Source organism: Micrasema longulum, unplaced genomic scaffold (assembly GCF_059751315.1).
Source record: "Micrasema longulum isolate JH-2025_06_02 unplaced genomic scaffold, ASM5975131v1 h1tg001806l, whole genome shotgun sequence".
Taxonomy (NCBI): Eukaryota; Metazoa; Arthropoda; class Insecta; order Trichoptera; family Brachycentridae; genus Micrasema; species Micrasema longulum.
This window is the reverse complement of record NW_028278980.1, coordinates 6,211-30,214: the sequence shown is the minus strand read 5'-3', so window position 1 is coordinate 30,214 and position 24,004 is coordinate 6,211.

Genomic DNA, 24,004 nt, shown 5'->3' with positions numbered 1-24,004 from the left:
GATGCAAAACGAGGCTCGCACAGTGACATGCATATTTTATAGGCCCAAATTTTTTTAATTATTTTTTTACTGATAACATTTCATTGATTCCAAACGTTCAAAATTTTACTTCTTTTAAAAAACACGCACTATCCTGGATTCAAACTAAAGATATGAACTCTTTTTTTCTATGATATATTTTTTTGCCCTTTTCGAATATTTTTTATATTTTTTATTACCTTTTGATTACTATAAAAAAATACCATATAATCTTGTACAGAATATTTTATTTCCTCTTTCTTATGTTACACAAAAAAAAATTTAACTGTCTATTTATTATAGGAGCAAAAATTCATTAACATTTTCTTGTATACCCACGAACAGGCCATGCCGTTGTGGGATTTTTTGTTTACTGTTTTTACTATTAATATGTATTTCATTGCCATGTAGTTATCCTTTATTTTTAAATACTCTGTTTTACCTCTTATGTATATTGTAAAAAATACAAAAAATTTAAAAAAATATATATTTTAAAAATGGGAAAATTGAAGCCAAAAGGCGTCGAACAAAAATTGCGAAAACTTATTCAAGTTCCCAATATAATATGCCTGTATAAATTCATTTATTGTATCTTATATTGTAAAGATTTTTATTTGGTACTATTATTGTTATTAAAATTAATCATCGCTTACCATTGTTAAACTGAATTGTTTGAATACATTTTATATTGTAAGAGGACAAGTTCAGTTATATTCTGAAATGAAAATAGTAGTCTATCGTATTTTTAGATACCCTTGAATCAATCCAAGATTCAAAGCAGTTACATAGTCTCAATATTTTGTTTACAAACCAGAAATAAGACATTCTGATTATGTGTTTGGTATATCAAGGGCCAGAAAGTTAAGCAAATGTTTATAGTTTTTGCGTATTCGTAAAATTTACAAAATGTGTTGCATTAAAAAAAAAGGTAAGAGCGACCACGTACTTTCTTAATATCCATTAACATTGTTGTCAAACATTTCAATAACTGTCAGTATATATTCGGATATAACTATTTACTAACTTTTCCAATGAAGAAGTAATATTTTCTCACGCGCGGTAAAAATTAGAGTATTAAATTGTACCGCAAAGTTTCTTAAAAATGTATGAAAAAAACAATAAAAAATATTTTGATAAAAACGAACCACTTCGGACGACGTCACTAGTTCATATGAATCAACCAATTATAAGAGAGTTGTGAAAGCTTTCCGGTATACGGTAGACCAACGGACCAATCGGCTGAAGTGACCGAGAAGAAGCGGAAGAGAATTGGAGACGTCACACGCGGAGTAATTTCAGAAATCCAAACTTAGAAAACATCATTGCTCTGATAATACGATACATAAAAAAATGGCTTAGTCAAAAAGTTTATTATTACTGACATATTTATACATAGACCCCTACTATAGAAGAGTAAAATATTTTAGAAAGCAGTGACACGAAAACGTATCGATAGTTAATAAGTTTGTTTGTCTATACCTGTAGCTCAATCACAAATAACATCGGTGTGCTTAAAAATATGCTAAGCATTTGAGCGATCACAATGAACAATAATAAACATGCTTAAGTTATCTCGGTCATAAGTCAACGCTCGTGTAATCTCTAAGTCAACGCTCGTGTCGGTTTGTTTTTTTTCCTCGTAAATAAATACAGTTCATTGGCGAAAAATCGGCGTTTACTATAAAAAATAATACAATATATTGCATTTACAAAATAGTAAAGAGTTTCTAATACAAAAAAGTGAAAATTAAATTACAATTACTATGGCAACTACATTTCTTGACATTAGGCTTACCAACCGCCGCGACAACTAAATGCAATAAATAGCGTGATAAATAATTAATAAATAAATTAAAAAAGCAGTTTTGGAATATTTTCCATATTTACACTGGGAAATTCAAATATGCGATTGCGTAGCAGGATAATACTTCGCGAAACGTAAATATTTTGTCATTAATTTAATATCGATCCCTCGTATATGTGAAACATTTAACAAAAATTTTAATTGTCTTGATATATTTAACATTCCATACAATATGTACAGAAGAGAACTAATAGGCTGGATTCATGCTCTTTATTCATAATTCATTAAACCAAATGCAATTTTCCACTTTTACTTTCCTTCAATCATCATTTACCACTCCTTATCAATTTCCTTCTTTTCCTTCCCACTATCTCCTTGTTTTGACCATATTTATCTTATTTTAATAAATAGTATATTTATTATTTATAAAGTTTAAACTTTAAGCCGTCGTCGCTTTACTACAGTATTATTTAGTGAATACATATAATTGGAAAACCATTTATTTCTCAACATAGTCTCCCCTTTTTTTTAAAAATTTTTTTTTTTGTTTTTATACAATAAACATAATAATAAAACAGAGTATTTAAAAAATAAAGCATTATTTCATATCAATGAAATGCATATTAATAGAAAAATAGTAAACAAAAAATCCCACAGAGGCATGGCCTGTTCGTGGGTATACAAGAAAATGTTAATAAATTTTTGCTCCTATAATAAATAATAGACAGTTATAATATTTTTATATAACATAAGAAAGAAAAAAATAAAATATTTTGTAAACGATAATATGGTATTTTTTTATGGTATTTATAGTAATTAAAAAAGGAAATAAAAAATATTTAAAAAAACACAAAAATATTCCTCCTTATTGAAGGGCAATAAAATAAATCTTAGAAAAAAAGAGTTCATATCTTTAGTTTGAATCCAGGATAGTGATTTTTAAAAGAAGGAAATTTTGAAAGTTTGGAATTTAACCTGTACATCTGTTTGTATTCGAAATAAATAAAATATTAGGTGTTCACGGATGTTGCATTTTAATCGCGGTGAGAAACCATGGTGAGAAATTGTTATCACGTCGCTTATTAGCACGTCGATGGTTATTTGTGATTGATCTACTGAAACGCAGCGATTGGAGTACCGTGGAACGGAAGGCCTGTTGGTGTCTGTCAACAGTCCGCCTTCTCCTGAATGACTTTTCTGTGGTTTCCTCTTCTACAAGCAAATGCGGTAAAGTTCCTTAACAACGCCACAGCCGATTATCCCGCCAGAACCTCACACTAAAGTCAGAGTCATTAGAAGGAGCATACCTTTTGCAGTTAATATAAGCCTTGTACATAATAAGCGAGGGAAAAAATAAGCAACTCCTATTATAAAAAAAATATACCGTTGCAGTGCCCTATGCGGGTAGTAGAATGATGACGATGACGGCAAGCAAATGAAGAGTCGTAAGCTCTATAAATGCGTATTTGAGATATTTGTTTGTCTTGTTAAAATCATTATATTTAATTACTGTTTCTTATTTCTTTTATTATTTTTTTTTTATTAATAAATTTTATAAAAGGTACATGTTTTTTTCATATTCTATACATATCTACTTTTACACATCTAGTAAATGTTATCACTGTAACTCTCCAAAAAAGAGACTAACTCTTGTGCTCGGAGAAAGACTTACACTGTTGTAGTTGTTTATTTATAAGAGTTTATATAATCTTAAATACGAGTACATAAGAAAAAAAAACATAGGATATATAAAGAAAAAACGTAAAACAATAATACATTCATACTAATTAAAATTTAATGTAGTTTTTCCGTGTTCGAAAAATTTCTTTAGATTTATTTTAAATTTATTTATTGATAGATAGATTATTTTTAATAGTTTTACTTCATTGGGAAGATTGTTAATTTTTTTTACACCTTTGAAGACAAAGCTATTTTGACCATGACTTGTGTGGAATTTCTGAATTTTAATATTATGTTGGTATCTGAGTGACTTATTCATCTCAAATTCTTTTATATTTTCTTTTTTACAAATTTGTAAAATATAATTTATTTTATAAAGAGCGTCTACTGTATGAACCTTAAATATTTTATATAGACTATCCGTATTGAATGTTGAGGGTTTCTTTAAAACTACTTTAAAAATTTATCTTTGTACTATTTTAAGAGGGTTGAATATATTGGCATATCACAATACCATATTGTAACAAAGATTGTACAATTGAGTAAAAAGCTATTTTTAAATTATTGATTTTTAAAATATTCCTCAATCTAATAAATATGTACATACATTATTCTCTAGCTTCCGTTACAAATACAAGAGTTACTAGATACTCCACCCTGATGCTGCAAAAAATAAAAAAAAATAATACAACCTTCGGTTAAAGAGGATTGGCCTACTACTCGGTTTAAGTGTACAATCCACTTCCATTATCCATAAGGACAATAAGTAAGTTCTCACATTATAAAATTTCTATTAAGAAATGGATAGTGGAGGTGGGTTGCACACGGATCGATGAGTGGATCAAGCGAAACAGGTAAAATGTGCGTATTGTTTATGAAATTTGTTCTATTGGTCTATTTAAATTGCTTATATTTTTTATGATTATTTTAGTTTTTTGCTGTTTTTCACGTTAATGATAATTAGTTTAATTGGATTGATTACGTTTTTTTTATTGGTATTATTATGTGAATTTTGTTAAAACGCTTATCTTAGGCATGTTTCACATTTTGTAAAATATTTCCCTCGGCACGGGACAACCCAGTGAGGGAACATTATTATGTATAAAAAAAGAATACAAACAATGTAAAAGTATATAAAAAAAAAAAATCGCTTAACTATTTCACTAATATGGTCCCTCTAATAATAATTAATTTGGAAGAATATTTTGAAACGCTTCCTTCAGTGGACGATAAAATGCGATTTTTTATATTTTATTTGATGTTTTGATAACTTTAATGTTATACATGTTTTTAAACTCTGTACGAAGTACAGCAGTAATTGCTCTAATTAACTTATCATTATTATTAAACAATAAAACTATCAGTTTTGTGTTGTTATACGAACACATTTAGTTGCTAAATTTTGAACTGGTTTAAACTGTCGGTCGTCACGTCTCACGGCTCACGTCATCACACTATTTGTTGTTATTTTTCACAAACCTGCATACAAATAATAACAAAAATATTTTGATGACGCAGATCATCGAGACATTTCAAGTTCCATTTCTCGCACAAAACTGTTTTTGTAATAATACCTATGGGAGTCTTATTATTTTAACCTTGGCACTATTTTTTTTAACCCAGCTGGATCGAAGGGGGGCATTCGAATCCCCCATATACCGATTTGGTCAATTTCACTTAAAGTACATACGTATTCGGCAAACTAACAAAAATGAATAAAATGCACAAATAAGTAAAAATGTGTACGCGAAAACATGAATAAATTATTGCACGGTCGTAAACGCTTTCAACGTTTTATTTTTCTGACGCCATGTACAAGTAGGCTGTCCGTTCCGATCCGTTCGGATCATGTGTAATTTTTGGATGCTTAGTGAGGGAAATCTTAATTCCCGTCTAAATTTGTAACCCTTAATGTGTCTTACTTATTTATTTATATTTATAATGGTATTTCCTGTGAATTGTTTATACCGACTCATTTAAAAACCATCCCTTTATATTAGCATAATTGCCATAATGGTTTAATATTTATGAAATATTAAAATTATTGTCTTATTGTTTAACTGCATTAAAAAAAGTGTTTATTGCATTTCTTGAGTTTATTTTTGGACTGACCATGCTTATTAAGTATTCACAATAAAATGGTTACATTTCACATTTAAAGAAAAAAACGAAAAAACCGTCACCGAGAAAAAAAATCATACATTTTATTATTTGAAATTTATTAATTAACTTTTATGCATTATTAAATTTACGTTACAAAAATAATATACGTCTCTTTTTCATACTCCGTTGTTCATAATAATATTTTTTACACCCTTTGACAAGTTTTTTGTTTAGTTCAGCCCCCGTGTCCCCGATTTATTAGTCTCGATTGTCCTTGTCTCGTTTTGGAATGTAGTATTGTTCTGATATTCTCGTATTATGTCCATGTTTATAACAATTTTTTTCAAATTTTAGTTCTTTGTCTACAATGATACCAGTGGCTAACTTATGAATACATTTTACAGATTCTTCTTAAAAAAGTTCATTAACGTGTTTAGTTTTTTTAAAGAGTTCGTTAGTTGGTGTTAGATAAGGGAGGTCATATACTAGCTTCAATATTTTATTTTGCTGTCGTTGTAGTCTGTTTATGTTATTTTTATACATAATTGTGCTCGTTTGTGGAATCATCTATTTACATTTAAATCAAGAATGAAATATCACTATCTGAATATTTGTTTTTTTTTTCTTCTTATTTTCTTTCCATTCCCATCCTCTTCATAGTATAGTGTAGACTGTTAGTCAATTTTTGTATCTATAAAAAAATTGTAGGTATAAATATCTTGACGCCAATACGGAACTCATAGATCGTCTGAAGCGTTTGCAGAATAAATGCATCCGCTTTATTTTCAATCTTAAAAAGTATAAACATGTATCATCCTTTCGCTCCGAACTCAAGCGGCTTCATTTTTATCAGCGCATAAACCTTTAATCTCTCTCACTTCTTTATAATATTCTTCACAATCCTTGCGCTAGAAAATATCATTTACCTTTCTGATTGTGGTCTTTCGCTTTGCTCTTCTCAGGAGAAAATACTTTCCATTCCTCGACATAGCACATCACTTTTCAGCTATTCCTTTTCTGTTCAAACTGCTAGACTTAGGAATGAACTACCCCTTCATATAAAAAATGCACCTTCTCTAGTAATAATAATAAAACTGTAATAATCACACTTTGAAAGTAGTGTCGATCGCAAAAACGGCATTTCTCAATTTACAGAAAACACCCACAACACTAGAAAAATCTTTACTTTAAAAATCATTAAAATTGGTCAAATACATCTTTAGATTCTTGTGCTAAAAAAAACGAATGTATTCATTGTGTATCATTTGTCAAAGTCAAAAACATTCCAATTTTTGTGTGGATTTGATTATTCACTCTTTTCACAAAGGTGCTATTATCTCATTTTCACTTTTCTATGGCGGCTGCTTTCTGCATAACTACGTTCATATGAAATAAGGAATAAAAAAAATAAGCTTACCAATAACGAGAAAAAAATGAGTCTCAAAACTCACTGTACAAGGGATGGAAGCTGTACAATGTGTTCATCATCATCATCATTCCCTTTCCGCACCTAATGGTGCATATGGCACTGCATTGTTACACCAATCGCAGCTTATATCGTTTTTTTTGTTACATGAAAGTCCAGGGACTATGAAATATTCGGGTATGAAAACACCCCTTTAAATAAATATTTGATATCAACCATGTCGGGAATCAAACCCGAGATCTCTCTCATGGTAGGCAAACGCGCTGACCATTACACCACGAGGCCGACAAATATAATAAGTTACCTGAAGAAATAGAAAGCATTAAAATATTTTAAATTATTTAAAAAAAATATGTTCTTGAGAAATTTTGATAAAAAAATTGTAATGTTATTAAAAGTTTATATTAGTTTTTAAGATGTTATAAATTAATATTATAAAGCATAATTAAATAAAGTTTTATAATGGGAAATAAACAGAGTTGCCTTAAATTGTCTAAAAATAAAATCGAGTTATCTGTGCGAAAAATTACATGTATATGTTAAATAGCATGTACATTTACTTATTGTTAATTGTGATTTTTAGTTTTTATTTTGTGTGTACTTTTAAAAAAAATATTTTTTTTTGTTTGCAGGACGCAAGAATGAAAGAAGGAGAATTTAAAAGCAAGTCCGACTTTTTATAACAGTGATTGAAATTAGTGCGTCAAATAATTTAATTAAGAAAGTGCAGTGCCTAATATCGATAAATTACCAAGTCATATATTGTTCTTCAACATGGTCAATCTACTATTTTTCGTGGCAAGGTAAGCTTGTTTAAATTTCACTTAGAGTACCCACCAATTCCGAAATATAAGACATGTGAATTTAAAATGAAAAAAAATCGAGAAGTTATTTGGATAAATAATATTGCTTTAGTTCAGTATTCGTCCAAGTGGGCGATTAAGCCACCTTGTTGTGGGCGCTGAAGGCCTTCAGGGGGGCGGTAGAAGGCCCAGAAAAAAGGTAAAAGTCCCGGCCGGTATGGCATCTTCTCATCTATCGACTTTTACCCCCGACGTATGCTGTAGTTATCATATCATAAAACATAAAATTATACTTTATATACCTACCAGATTTGTGTATGTACAAAAATACACGTACCAAAATAATGTTGTATAAAATTATACATTTATACAAATTGCTTTGACTTCTAACTAGGGTTTATTTACCTCGTTCTAAGACAGTAAAAAAAACATATCGTGGTCTTACTGACAGAATGGATTCGATATAATCGCATTTAAAGCTTTTTTATTCTTTCAACGTGTTATTTCTCCCACATTTGTTTTTTAAACTTTGAAAGAGTAATCTTTATTATATCGCATAGCATAAACATTTAAAATAAACATCTTGCATCCATATTTAAAAATATTTGAAATATGGAAAGTCTGTTGACTCAATGCATTCTGTCAGTATAGCCTCGATATAATAAACAGTGATCGATACGTAGAAAAATAAATAAAGACACAGTGAAAACATAGTGAAAATCATAGTAAAATATATAGTAATTAATAAGAGTTTAAATGTTTCGCTTTAAAAAAAAAACAATGAGGAACTTCAGCCCTACGGGAAATTGGATACAAAAAATGTTTTCTTGCGCGCGGTAAAAATAAAGCATTTAATTGTACGGTAAAATTTCTTAAAAATGTACGAAAAATTTAAAAAAAAATAAATTAAAACGCACTATTTTGTATGACGTCACTGGTTCATATGAACCATCCAATGATATGAGAGCATTGAAGGATATCCGGTTTGGTCACCGTAAACGAACCAATCGAAAGAACTGTCATAGAACAACCTCTGACGTCGCACGCGGAGTTATTTCAGATATACAAAACTTTAAAAAATCATAGCGCTGGTAATACGATATATTAAAAAAAAAAAGGGCTTAGTTTAATATTTTATTGACAAATAAAAAAATAAAAAAGACACTGAAATTCCTCATTGTTAAAAAATAGGTATAAGTACGAGTACTATAGTTCATATTTTTAAACACCAACTTATAATCCCAATCCACAAAAATGACTTTTTTCTCGTACCTAAAAGCGCGACTATATTTTATTTTTACATTTTTTTAACGGTAAATTAAGATTATCAGTCAGGTAACCATTGGAAATATTTCATAAATTTATTTATTTATTTAACTTTTTGTACATAATGTTATTTGTACATTGGCGGGCTTATTGCCAAATGGCAATTTCTTCCAACCAACCAAAAAAATAAAAGTTTTATTTTTATTATTCAAGTTACAGAACATATTCAATAGAAAAAAAAGATTAAAAATTTAAAGATATATAAAAATAGAAATAAACGTATTTGTTTATAAATTACCTTAAATCGAAACTATTACTCAATGGGAAAAAGGAGGAGGATAAATAAAACACTCTTTTCATAAACGTATTATTCAAACCCTAATTCAAATAAACACGGAACCTCATTCGTAATAGCGTACGCGCTCCAACAATTACACTACGAGGCGGATATAAATTAATAGTTTCACTTTCTTAAAAATGAAACCAATTTGTATGAAACCGGTAACTAGTGTACGAAACTAAATAATAACACGTCGCTATAGAATTAAGAATAGTCCAGAAGGAGCGTAGAATTATATTTGAATACATCGGACTGTGTCCAATAATTCCCCCACTATGCTCCAATTCCGCCGCGCGCAATCGTGTTGTCACCGCGTAATGTTGCTTGATGGGAAAAAATAATCATAACACAAATGTAAGGTAAAAAAAAGCAATCTGTTAATTTCTCTAAAATTTTATGGTGCACGCGGAAATATTGATTGACACAACAGAGTAGATAAGTAAAAGGTCATTTAATAAGAGTAATTGAATTAATGAACTTTGAACTTAAAAAATAAAAAATAAATATATTTTACAAAAAACTGATATTTTAAGGTCATGTTAATAATATATGATGTTTAAAACCTGAAACCGAAAATCTATTATGTCATTGGTTGATTCGGAAGAACTAGTGACGTAGTTCAAAGAAGTTTTTATTTTTTTTTACGTTTTCGAGAAACTTCGCCATATATTTTATTCGCGTATAAGATAATATTTTTTGTCTTTTTTTTAAGGAAAAATATTTTCCGTTTTATGATTAACCCAAATATTTCATTTTGAGGGCCATTTTCAACGAGCTGTAAATTACTCACTATTAGAAAATGGGAATCAAGTTGGCGTAGAGTGGGGTTCGAACCACCTACCTTTGATCCGTGAGTCCGAAACACTAGCCACAGGACCACAACTCGATTCAATCTAATTTCGCGTAGCCCTGAACTTTCTCATTGGAGTATCAATGCTGTGCCCTATGTGCCACTTGGTGCGGATAGGGAAATTATGATGTGTCTGGAATTAGTTTTGAGGTCTAACAGCAATAGAGCGCACTGCACTTAAGCGACGCTGCGCGACAAAATTGGCGCTTTGTTTAATCAAAACAGTGAAAATTATATTTCGAGTTGGTGCGACTCGCAGCGCAGGGACGCTCCAGAGCTGTTCGACCTTTAGCCGAATATTTTTCCAACAAAATTTTTCGGTGCATATTTGCATTAGTTGCAGTTTTGATTTTTTAGCGGTCAGCGTGTTTGGCGACCAAACAAAAGATTATAGGTTGGATTCGTGATAAGTTGATGCGGAATATTTATTTTTAAATATGTTTTTCCTCTACGGCATTTCATTGTTTCTCTGGTCGGAAATACGATGCGTAAGGTTGCAGATCTTGCCTTCATTTCGTGATATAAATTGACGAAATCATAAATAATTTATAAATTTTTTCGATTCAATAATAAATTATAATTTTTATAACGTTATATTTTAAGGAATTAAACACCTGTGAATGAAATTGAAAATTAATTAATGAAAAAACTGTTAGATAAAAGATAACTTACTTAGAAATTCGCTAGTAATTACATAGATGGCGCTAATTTAATTTAATTTAAGTTCTGTTTTTTGTTTACTGTGTTTAACTAAAGCTCGGGTTTCCTAGGACAGCGGTGCCCGTATTTTAACGGCCGTAGTGAACATTAACGCGGTTGACAGCCGTCGTAACGGTGACTAGAGAGTGGTATTCTATAAAAATGGTGTTGATAACACCGTTAAAAAATAAAACCACTCTCTAGTCACCACTACGACGGCTTTCCACCGCATCACCGTTCACTACGGCCGTTAAGATACGGGCACCGCTGTCCTAGGAAACCCTAGCTTTACGAATTTTTAGATTACAAGCTTACCAGTGACCGACTGAAATAAGATTTTCGGCTGAAATCGAAGCCGAATTTCGGCTTCTGTTCTAGTTTCATCCAAAACCGAAATTTATATAAATAAGTTTAAAGTCGACAATATTTTAATTACGTCCAAATGATTGCAGACTGGCTGGATTTCCTCCCTAGGGAGCCATTTAGATCTAAATTTGTTTCAAAAGAATGGGAAAACATTTTTGAGAAGGGAATATGTAAGTCTAGGCATTTACAAGGCTTATGACTTGTCATTGACTGGTTTAAGTGGCCACATTACACACTGTGTAACATTCTCCATTCTGCCTATGTTTAATAATAATAATAATAATAATAATTATTATTATTATAATGGTGTATTATAAAAAGTTACAAATTCTTTATCTACTACATACATACTTATGTAATAGATTTCTCTGGATTATGTCTAGTCTGCCTAGCTAGGTACAACCTGTTTTAAGGCAGACATTTTTGTGCAAATATAAACAATAACATGACTACCTACTAGTTAATTTATTATAAAGTTATACAGTATGTAAACCATTTATTATTTTAGAATGTTTTTTTAGTAAATTTTCCGATTTTACTCTACCTAAATCCAGTAACCATTTTATTACAAATTTATTTAATTTAATTCGGGTCATGGTTTTGTAATGTTCAACATCCACATTTCTTCAACTCTTCCATCTGTTGAATTTTGTGGAGTAAAAGAGCTAAAACCTTTATCATGTGGGTAAGATTCATCCGGCTGAACCAATTCGCCTACTAGGCAACACAAACAATTTTCCAATTTAAAGAAGAAGTATAAAAATATACAGTGAGTAAATCGGCCACTTAAACCAACCAATGACAGGTCATAAGACCCTACCGTGGGTTGCCTAAATGTGCTCCTCGTAATAAGCTCAGGTCATGGGCCAGGGAGCAGAGTGAAATGCTCTGGCAAAAAGTACCTGGTTAGCACCATACGAAGGAACTGATAAAAGGGTTCTTGCAAAGGTTTGCTTTTGACCAAATAAAACTCAGCCGAAATAAAGTGAGGGATTTTATTTATTTATTTTATTTATTTTATTTATTTTTTTTTTTTTTTTTTTTAATTTTATTTTTTTTTATTTTTTTTTTTTTATTTATTTCATTTATTTTATTTATTTTATTTATTTTATTTATTTTATTTATTTTATTTATTTTATTTATTTTATTTATTTTATTTATTTTATTTATTTTATTTATTTTATTTGTTTTATTTGTTTTATTTGTTTTATTTGTTTTATTTGTTTTATTTGTTTTATTTGTTTTATTTGTTTTATTTGTTTAATTTATTTTAATTATTTTATTTATTTTATTTATTTTATTTATTTTATTTATTTTATTTATTTTATTTATTTTATTTGTTTTATTTGTTTTATTTATTTTATTTATTTTATTTATTTTATTTATTTTATTTATTTTATTTATTTTATTTATTTAATTTATTTTATTTATTTTACTTATTTTTTTTATTTTATTTATTTTATTTATTTTATTTATTTTATTTATTTTATTTATTTTATTTATTTTATTTATTTTATTTATTTTATTTATTTTATTTATTTTATTTATTTTATTTATTTTATTTGTTTTATTTGTTTTATTTGTTTTATTTGTTTTATTTATTTTATTTATTTTATTTATTTTATTTATTTTATTTATTTTATTTATTTTATTTATTTTATTTATTTTATTTATTTTATTTATTTTATTTATTTTATTTATTATATTTATTTAACACTTAATTACATATACAATTTATATGCATATAACGGCGTGCATATTGCCCTAAGGCAATTTTTTTCTACCTATCCAAGAAGCGATTGGCCTGAAGAACTGGAGAAGAGCCTCGGGGTGCATGGACGAATGGAGACAAATTTTGGAGGAGGCCAGGGCCCACAACGGGCTGTAGCTCCACTGATGATGATGATGACCCGTTCAGTTGGAGAAAATATCGATAATGCTAGTCTTAGCCTTGCATAATGCACGGATCTGTGGTTATTTCAAATTGATTTAATAATTTAAATGTACAATGCAGCACATGAATTATTATACTCGTAGTATTAGGTTATTACAAAAACTTGTTTTTAAAAAAAGCACAATAGATGATTAAGGTCTAACATATAATCCATAAAAACATCAGTAAACAAAGACGAATAAGTCACTAATACACATGATACATAGTTAGAGAGGAAGAGTCTAAAACTGGTAATCCCAGCATACGAAAGATCCACCTCTTTCGGGAAGTTGTTCAACAGACCAATCATTCTCCCCACAGGCATCATCAATAGTAAATTTGTCCTGCATTCTGGAAGAACAAATGGTCTGTGTTGCCTAGCTCTTAAACAGTTGTTCGGTACATAGAATTTTATGCGCTCCAAAAGTTTGGGATTGTAAATTAACCCGTTCAGTAGCTCAATCACAAATAACTATCGACGTGCTTAAAAACATGCTAAGCATTTGATTGATCACAACGAACAATAATGAATATGCTTAAGTTATCGTAGTCATAAGTCAACGCGTGTGTAATCTGTAAGTCAACACTCGTGTCGGTTTGTTTTTATTTTTTTCGTAAATAAATGCAGTTTACTAACGAAAAATCGGCGTTTACTAAAAAAAATAATACAATATATTGCATTTGCAAAATAGCAAGGAGTATCTGATACAAAAAAGTGAAAATGAAATTACAATACTTACTAAGGCGACTGCTTTTCTTGACATTTGGCTTGCTAACCGCCGGTTAAATGAGGGCATTGGAAGCAAAGAGAGCAACCTCCAAATTTTTTTTTGTTCATGATGTCATCCTCTAGTTTATCAACGTTATTTTTATAAAAATCATGAGTTGAGTTGCAAATGTAGTTTAAAATCATACTTCTGATGGTTTGAAAATAGTGATTGGAAGCATAGCAATATCCATCAGCCATTTTATTCAACCAATGACAGGCTTGAGATTTAAATTTTTAAAATGGCCGTGCCATACAAATATTAAGAAAGTTTTTTGAACACGTGTTCCTGTTAAAGCTAATTTATTAGTATCTTAAAGTTTAAGTTCTGTGAAAATATCATTTCTAACATGAAGACTCTCTTTGGCATTAGTGTAGCAGTTTTTGCTAACCAAAACGAGAGTTTGCTATCTTTGCTTCCAATGCCCGCAGATGCAATCATAAATAATAATAAAAAAATGGCAGTTTTGGAATATTTTCCATTGATTTTTGATTTAATTTAAGTATCATATTCTTCTTCTTTATGTATATAATTCATCTGTACGTGTGATATCACCGTACTTCTCCTAAACGGCTAAACCGATTTACGTGCAGTTTTCAGAGAAACGTAGATCTTTGCGTTCTGCGTGTTTGTAGATATTAAAATCTTCAATCGAATATGTAAAAAATAAGTTAGGAGCATAAATGTTCAATTCATCGATCTACCAGGGTTGCATTCGAGGAGAATGTATTTTCAAAAAAATGGAAAGATGTGGTTTTTTGTGTATAAAAAAGTTTGTTTTTGAATGTTTACAAACAACATTTGTTTTTTGTGGATCTCAATCAGATTATTTTCTTAAATTCCTTATAATTTCTGCCCACTTTATTTTAATTTGCTAGATATTGGTAAAATTAAAATAATATTAAATTCAATACATTTTAAAAATCGTGTTCCTACGTAAGTACACCCATTTTTTGGCGAGGAGACCGGAGTTTAACTTTTGCAAAAAGAATGCCATATTTGAAAAAAAATAAATATATATTTTGGAATTCAACCATAAAAAAGTAGCCAGGTACCTACTTAAATGATTAAATTAAAATAATTAAAATTCTAAAATGATCAATTTTGAGTTTTGGAATTTAATCACAAACAAGTAGTTAGGTACCTACTTATCAATGAAAAATCTTTTTCCAAGCTAATAGTAGCAGGGAAGCCAACGTTCGGGCAGGACAACGTCTGACGGGTCCGCTAGTATATATATATCAAACTATTCATTTTGATTATCGATTATATCGTATTTCCTAATTCCTATAAGTAAAAGAATCACCCCTTTTTCGAGACTTATCTCAGTTTTTTGTTAAAAACGACCGATAAACTCTGACCGAATTTCAAGAGACATGAAATTACTTATTTATCGTAATTATAAACAAAAATACACAATAATATTTATCAGTGTGACTCTACTCTTTGCAATCTAGAAATTCCAAAGTGTCATGTTATTGAGATATACATAAGTTTTAGGTATTTCTGTGTGTTCGAGACAACAACATTAATATATTATTTTGTCAAAACAAAAACAGTATCTTGTCAAAACATACATTAATTATACGTGTATAAGGTAATCGTAAGATTAAAGCACAATGAACGATCACCTGACAGTTCTACGTAAAATGTGCCGACTCCCAAGTTCAATCGACGAAATGACGATTTTAGAACGGTAGCTCAATCACAAATAACTATCGACGTGCTTAAAAACATGCTAAGCATTTGAGCGATCCCAAAGAACAATAATGAACATCTTTAAGTTATCGCAGTCATAAGCCAACGCTTGTGTAATCTGTAAGTCAACGCTCGTGTCGGTTTGTTTTTTGTTTTTCTCGTAAATAAACACAGTTCACTCGGCGAAAAATCGGCGTTTACTTTAAAAAATAATACAAAGTTAAAATTAAATTACAATTACTATGGCGGCTGCTTTTCTTGACATTAGGCTTGCCAACCGCTGGCTTAATGCGATGAATAGCACGATTAATAATAAATAAATAAATAAAAAAGCAGTTTTGAAATATTTTCCATATTAACTTCGGCGAAATTCAAATATGTGATTGCGCAGCAGGATTATACGTAGCGAAACGTAAATATTTTGACATTTAATATTAAGTGTTCACGGATATTCCATTGTGATCGCGAATACGATAAACAACTATGGTGAGAAATTGTTATCACGTCGCTTATTAGCACGTCAATAGTTATTTGTGATTTAGCTACATTGTGTCACAATTTAGTTTTGTAAGTTCGTTCGTTCGAAACAAATTATTTTCGAAATATTTCATATTATTATTTTTTAATATCATTAATACACTAAATTCATTTGTCAATTTTTAAAATATGTAAACGGGGGCTAGATTTCATACCGTCCATGCGCTCTGTAGCTGCAAGACGTGCTGTAATCTAGCTCCTATCTGTCATATTTTTTTATTGATCTCAATTGGAAACGAGGAACTAGTATCCCAACCGTCCATGCGCTCTGTAGCTGCAGGACGTGCTGGGATATTTATTTATTGTACAGCGCCCTTGAGGTGATTTTCACAAAAATGGCGCTTTATAAATTATCCAACCATATATATATATATATATATATATAACGTCGAATGATAATGATCACAATACCAGAGAAAAGGTAAAATTCGGACTCCCATGTAGAAAAAGGCGAAGTCACAAAATTATATTTTATATAAGGCATTAAAAAAATATTATGTAAAGGAAAAAAAACATTTATGAAGAAAAAATAAACATAATTCCAACAGAATGTGTAAATAAAATATATGTGCATTAGAGTGGGCCGATGATGTATGAAGTTTTTTATTTTTTTAGACATCAAAGTGAAAGGGGTCTAAAAAGTTTCATTTTGGATCACATTAAATATAAAAAAGATTTTAAACATATTCCGTACTACTTTTGGGCCTCAACCGAGGTTGGAAGTTTATAATTGTTGAATATTTTGTTAAATATCTATTTGATAAATTATTTTTTGTTATACACAATATTATTTTTGGTATGTGTATATATATTTACATATTTATACACACACAATTCTGGGTTTTATTCCAAGGGGGAGAAGGTATATTATTATTTATAGGTATATTATTATAAATAATAATATACCTTCTCCCCCTTGGGATAAAACCCAGAATTGTGTGTGTATAAATATGTAAATATATATACACATACCAAAAATAATATTGTGTAAAACATGATCTGGTCAAAAATTAAGTAAAAATAAATTGCAGAGTCATCTGCAGGCGATTACTAGTAATTAATTTAACTCGGATAGAGTCTTAGCTACATAAATAAAGTAATTTGCTTTAATACTTAACCTCAATATCAAATACATAGATGGCGCTCCAAACGCGCTAGCGAAAGCTTTCCTTGTTTCATGAGATATATACTAAAACCAAAAATGTCACCGATATGGATATTCGCTAATAAGCGGAATGGGGAATGTTGTAGAATTCTACATAAAAGTGGCCACTTGAACCCAACCTATGACAGGTCATTAGCCCTGTAAACGCTCGAATATCCATAATCTTTAAACAAAAATTCTACCCATCTCTGTAGTGATATAAATAATAATATTTTTTGTTAGTAAAGATATAACTCAATCACATTACAAATTCAAACACGTTTTAAAACTACCGAAATGCAAAAAGTTTACACTCCGTGGAACTGATTCCGTTGAGCGCCTGGCTAATATTGACGAAAACAATGGCTCGTTAGAACAATGCTACCCATTTATAACAAGACAAAGTGAAACTCACGCCCTTAGCTGCATATTTAATGAGGTTTAAAGCACATTATAAAATTTTATTGGACTGATTTTCTTACTTAACCCTCCCCAGTGATGTGTAGCTCGTACAGATTGCGTCTAATAACTATAATATCTTTATAAATATAATAAATATTGGGTTTAGGTTTTCAGTATTCCTCCATTACACATTTACGTATCGACTGAAATAATTTGTTATTAAATAATAAGTACTTATTAGGCACAAAAAAAGCATTTTATCGGAAATCGGGGATAAATTACAAATATCATCAAAAGTATATTCTCAGTCAGTCACGTAGTCCAGTACTATATAGCTAAGGCTTATTAACAGAAAGCTAAGTAGCTCTCGGGAAGTTGGCGCGGGTACACGTTTCGCCCGAGTCGTTAGCGATACTTAATGGTATTTTCATGTTTTCAGCAGTTAGATTCGAAATATTATTATCTTTATTTCTCTTTCACTATCATTATGGTTAATTAAAGCCATTCCCTATAAAAATTCGATTTTTCCCTTTTTAAATCCCTTATTTTTTAATGTGTAGTGACTACACAGCACCGTAACGAAAGGGTGTTTTTAGGACAGTAAGGGAAAGGTTAAATACGAAATGACAGCCGGTTTAGCGCAAAAATTGACTTTTCGAAAACTTCAAGCTCTGGTTGAAGGCCAAAAGTAGAATCGAATATATTTTGTGATATTTTTGCATTTCGAGTAATCCAAAAGGCAACTTTTTAGACCCCTTTCATTTCAAAATTCTTGTTATTATAAGAGCACACATAAAAATAGGTTTGTGTGCCGCATTTCAAGATTTAAACAAATTTTAAAAAATCAAAAATAAATGTATTTTGTCTGTAGATCTGTTACAATAAAAATTAGAGAAAAAAATGTTTTAAATGAAAATCATTCAAAGAATATCGGTACGTAATTTCGTATGGAAAATTCTGTTAACTTCCCATTGTATCGGGGCTTAAATTCTCGCACAATAGTGAGAGCAACTAGAAAAAACATAATATACATAATAACTATTGAAGTAGATATAAAATTCCTTGCAATGCATAAAATAAGCAACTACTACAAAAAATATTCATAGTTCTAACTTTATTTTTTCGGCAATGCATCTTTGTGAAAATCACGATGAGACATTAGATCATCTGTTCTTTGACTGTCCCCTCTACGACAGAGCGAATTCCTTCAAAATATTTGTGAAGAATAAAATACGTTCCCTCTTAACGTAAGTTTTTTACTCGCCCAGAATGATTTGGATACTTATTTACTTCTGACTAAATTCTTAAGGACAAATAATAAAAATATTTGAATTTATTTAATACTAATTGCCAAATTTTAATAATAAGTCTAATTAAATATCCCTCTTTACTTTTGGCCCAAAATTTCATGTTATATTTACGTTTAATTTAGACGGTAACTAAAAAGTTAAACTCTTTCATACTGATTTTAACTACCTCACGTTATATTATATTTTTTCGTGGGTATGGTTTTTTTGTCGTTCACTGAAGCGTATATTCTTTAAATTTCTTATTCTTGTTTCTAAGAGCCAAAATCACTCGCAAACGAGTGGAGGCGTATATAATATTTAAAAAAAATTATTTTTTTACTGAAGATGATAATACATGTCTTTTGTATCCTCTTTCCACCGATTGGCGGACTATTTTCTAATCTTTTTATTGCTGTAATTAATAAACGTACGCTCCTATTTCTTAACGACTTATATTTTTATCAAACGCGATTACTCCGTCTGCCATTTATTAAAAATATATTGTAGATAAAAGTAATATGTAGTGGGTAAACAAAGTCTGACATAGGACCGTGCCCCCGCCTTATCAACAGCATAAAATGTTTTTATTTCAATAATATCGTGATGCAATTCTGAAATTTGTGACATACGTCTCACCAAATGAGCTCATTCTAGTGTGTATAGAATACCCAACATACGTTGTCCTGCCTAAACGTTGGCTCGCCTGCTATTACCGTAAAAGACTTTTCATTGATAACTAAGTCCCTAGGTAGTTGTTTATGGTTGAATTCCAACACTAAAAATAATTCATTTTCAAATATAGAATTCTTTTTGCAAATATCAAACTCGGCTCTTCTCACCAACAGGGGTGCACTTTACTTATAAATCCGATTTTCAAAAATGTATTGAATGTCAGTTAATATTTATATTTATTTTTTTGCACAACAACAGGCCAGGAAGCCCAATAACAGTGGTGAATTACAACACAGAACACCCAGGCTTGAGAAAAAACAAATTTATTTTTTGTGTTCTCACCGAGAATCGAACCCGGAACCTTTCGTGCCTAAGTCAAGTGTCTTCACTGCTACCCCACGGAGGCTGCGATTATTTTAGTACTATCAAAAATCCAGTAAAAATATATTGTTGTTTGTAAACATTCAAAAACAAACTTTTTTTAACACAAAAAGACAACATCCTTCTATTTTTTTTATATGTTTGTATTCTCGTCAAATACAACCCTGTTAAGTCGATGAAAAAAAGAATTATGCTTCTAACTTTTTTTTTTACACATTCGATTGAAAATTTTAATATCTACAAACACGCGCAGCGCAAAGATTTACATTTCACTGAAAACCGCACGTAAATCGGTTAAGCCGTTTAGGAGAAGTTCAGTTACATCACACGTACAGAGATGCCCAAGGCATTTTTAGCGTCTGGTTTAGAACATGAAGATTTTATTTATTTATTTACTCAAAGTTTACCTTCACAATAAAATGTGAACTGTTAATAATTTTACAACAAAAAAAGATAAAAATTGTAGATATTTTTTTGTGATGTAACATTGTTTTAAATATTTTTGCTACGTCATTATTACGGTGTTCTGTAAAAAATATGTTAATAACTTTTTTATTTTCTATTAAGTAGTTTTTATGTATAAAACTTTAAAAGTAATAGTGAGTTATTTACAACTCGTTGAAAACGGCTGCCAAAATCGAAACATTTTAGCAAATTGTAAGAACGGTATTGTTTATCTAAAAAAAGAAAACCAGCCAGGCTAAACTGAAAAATACGCCTGATGTTAAAAATCTATTATCACAGTTTGAGGTTGGCGTCGCTTAACGCACTTTTTCATAACACCTTCCACATACCTACGAGAGAGTTTCGGAGTACATGACATATCCGACAAAATCCAAGACAGCTTTTCTTCTCTTAAATGTTCTTCATCTCTGTTTTAATATGCCTAGGGGGTGAAATCCAGTTCTTCTATGCTAATGTTTGGAAACATTTAAAGCATTGTTGATCAGAATACACGATAAACGTAAATTATTATGATTTTAGAGAAATTATTTTTCGATTTCGATAGACAGCCTAAAGATGATTTCGGGACGATAAATTTATTTTTGTTAATGAATTATAACACTTATAAAATATAATCATAATTGTATAAATATTATCTTTACGATATCATTCTTGGTCTTATCCGTTTCAGTTTAATATTTTTATCAAAAATATGAAAACACTTGAACTTAGTACGTTCTTACGTTAAATTATATAAAAATGTTTTATCTTAAAAATATACTTTGCACTTTATGTATAATAGTAAAAACATCTTTCAAATGATCTAATTAAAGTGTCAAACTTTTTCGATTTGTACATTTATTTGACTATCCGTTCTTACAGTTTTACCTTACGAAGATTACATTACTCGGTTAGGAAATGGCCAAATTTCAACTTACAAAAATGTCCCTGATTTATATTTGATACCACAATCCTATTACTGTGCGCGAGCATAAGTGACAGACGCAATCAATGAATTCTAAGAGTAATACTTATATAGAGTGTCCATAGTATTTCGAATTGGTTTTTAAAATAAAATTAAAAAGTTTGGTGCTATCTAAAATTTTCTTTTATAAGACATAATAACTAGAAACTAGATACCGATTTTCTATAATATCGGTAAACCGGAATATCGAACCAAAAATGCGTTTTTGAAAACACCGATATATACTTCTTTATTACTGGGATTTCGATATTAGATGAGATTATTTTTTATTTTGTCGGGTTTTAAAGTTTCAAACATCACCAACGTGATTCTTTGTCACTCCATACGCCATGCCGCTCATTCAACCAATCAGAAATCCGAATGCTGATTTCGTTCAACCAAACTCACGAGTGTCAGTAGCGACAGTAGCTTCCTCGTCGTTTTAGTTAGTTAACATTACTACTACAAGCCATGCCCGCCAACAGTACGCTGAATATTTTCTTTATTGAGATTGTATTTAATACTTACAGACTTGCTTAAAAGTTTCCAATTTTTGTTTGTTTACTTATTTTACGTTTTGTTGAATTTGTTTAAAAACATACCATATTGTGGTTTAAGAAATGTATGTTTGTTAGGTTAAATATTTTACAGTCACGTTTAAAATACATGCAAGATTAAATTTAAATTGCAGACCTAAAAAATAAATGGTGAATTTAAATCCTTATTGCTGATCTATGAAACACTTTGATTTCCTGAATTTTCATATTTTGAAACGATTTTGATCTGAAAACTAAATACGGTCAAGCAAAAAGGTTATGATTTTTGAGTATTTATTAAATATTTAGCAAAAATATCGGAAAAATGTCGAAATACCGGGTGGGTTTTCAAAATTTGAAATTGTAATATATAAAAAATGCCGGTTTTAGAAAAATTGTCCTATGGTCTATGTTCTAAAAAAAACAATGCGAATTGAATGTCGAAATTTCTCGATAATGAGCAAATGAATCATTAAAATTCAACAGAAACTTACATGGAATCGGGTTGTGGTCCCGTGACTAGTGTCTTGAACTCGCGGTTCAAAGGTCCGTGGTTCGAATCCCACTCTACGCCAACTTGATTCCCATTTTCTAATAGTAAGTTATTTAAAACTCGTTGAAAACGCCCCTTAAAATGAAATATTTGGGTAAATCATAAAAACGCAAATATTTATTTTATTAAAACAAAACAAACATAAATGTTTTAAATACACGTTATAGTCCATTAAAATATTTTCACCTTTGCTTATTTGGTTCACAAACAATAAAAATAAATACTTAATGTACAGAAATATTTAGATTAAAAAAATACACTACTTATTTTTCATAAATTACATGTAATTATAATAATAAAAATACTTTATAGTTTTATTCCACTTTTATTTAGAATTATTTTATAAATAAAAGTGGAATAAAACTATAAAGTATTTTTATTATTATAATTAAATGCAGTTCCACCAAGAAATGTCAGTAGAAAAACTCAATAAATTACATGTAAACACTAATAAAATACCAATATGTTTCTTTTTTGGGTGATATCGTGTGTGTTGGATTTGTTGCGACGTTTCGGCTACCATTGCAGGAGCTATGTTTAGGGTAAACTGAGTGTTTTGTAAAAAAAAATGTGTGTTTAAGTACTAGTAATTTGTACCGTGTCGCAGTCGGCAGTAGGCACATTTCTATTCATTTTTGTAGTATGCAGTACTGGGAACCATGTTGAGTTTAATTTAAGCCCGTCGTCTTTGTTTATGTTATTTGGGTGTCTGTGTATTTCAATTGCCTCTTTTATTATTCGTGCACTGTAATTACTGGGTTTATGCAAAATTTTCGGTTCAAATGCGAAAAAATGTCCGGTGTCTATAAAGTGTTCCGCTATTGCAGATTTGTCAGGATGCCCAAGTTTACACGTTTTTTTGTGTTCGTCAATCCTTTTCTTTGCTGTACGCCCTGTTTGTCCTATGTACACTTTATCACATCCTTGGCAACTTAGTTTATAAACAGCTTTCGTTTCCGGTTTTCGGTGTAAAGTATAATTGAAATGTGTTTTTGTAAGATTTAGAGACTGTTTCGAATTACGCTATTATTTAAGTAGGTAGGTTTTTATTTTGGTATCAGTAACTAATTTTCCGTTATTGGTGAAGATTTCTAAGTTTGCTTATATTACCCTCACTTCTTAAACCTTAACAATCCAGTTTGAAAAATGTCAATCTCTACACTGTTGGGTAATCTGCACATTCTTGATGTTGGATTGAAGAAGAAGACATATAATGTTTTTGGGTTCCTCAAGGTATGACCATTGGGAACATTGATTGTAATATCGCTCAAACAGCTTGAACTTTCCAAAATACCATTAACAATCTTACATAAATCATAAGTCATTTAC